A 786-nucleotide genomic window follows, 5' to 3' on the forward strand; every position below is an offset into this window, starting at 1 on the left:
GTACTTGGAGGTACTAACCAAGCTAAAAACATATATCATGTAATGGCTATAATTATTATTCTTAAAATGGCGTAAATACTGACGTAATGTTATTCAGTACATCTTCCTCAGTCACCAATAGAAACATCTGCACTAATGCTAGTTACAACGTGTATTACACAGCACTTAAATTTGTAGAACGCGAAATATTTGCAAATTCTGCGCGAAACACAACCACCTGTCTAAAACTGCAGAAAGAGGGAAATTGCTTACGGTTGTCTCTAGGTGCATTCCTTCATACCATAGAGCCACGGCCGACTGCTTTCCTATGCTTGCCAATATACATCTGTAAGCCTGTAAATGTCTGTTGTGACGTCTCCTGGAAAGGCCTATAAAAATGAAATTAAGCCTATACCAGGCGGGTAAATGTGAAGTGTAAAGAAAGGAAAAAACCTGTGTTACTTTCTGTCGATAAAATCTGTAGCTAATACGACAGATAATTATAAAACCTACAACTAGTTAATACGATACTTTTTGTGTTAAAATGTTAGTAAAGTATGTACTTTAGTATCAGAGGACACCTATACAATATAAAGACATTCTTTGTAACCATAGATGTTCTGTCTCATTAATATTAAAAAGACTTGGTTCAAAGGTCTGCTTTTGTCTCTGCTGTTGAAGAATTAAGTGGTTAACAGTGAATATCTCCTGTGCTCTGTGTGGAAATGTTCAACTGAAAATAATTATTTAAAATGAATTTTGTAGACGTTTGTTCATCTGGCTTTCTTTTGTCGTAATGGCGCACAC

Source organism: Schistocerca gregaria, chromosome 6, assembly GCF_023897955.1.
Source record: "Schistocerca gregaria isolate iqSchGreg1 chromosome 6, iqSchGreg1.2, whole genome shotgun sequence".
NCBI lineage: Eukaryota > Metazoa > Arthropoda > Insecta > Orthoptera > Acrididae > Schistocerca > Schistocerca gregaria.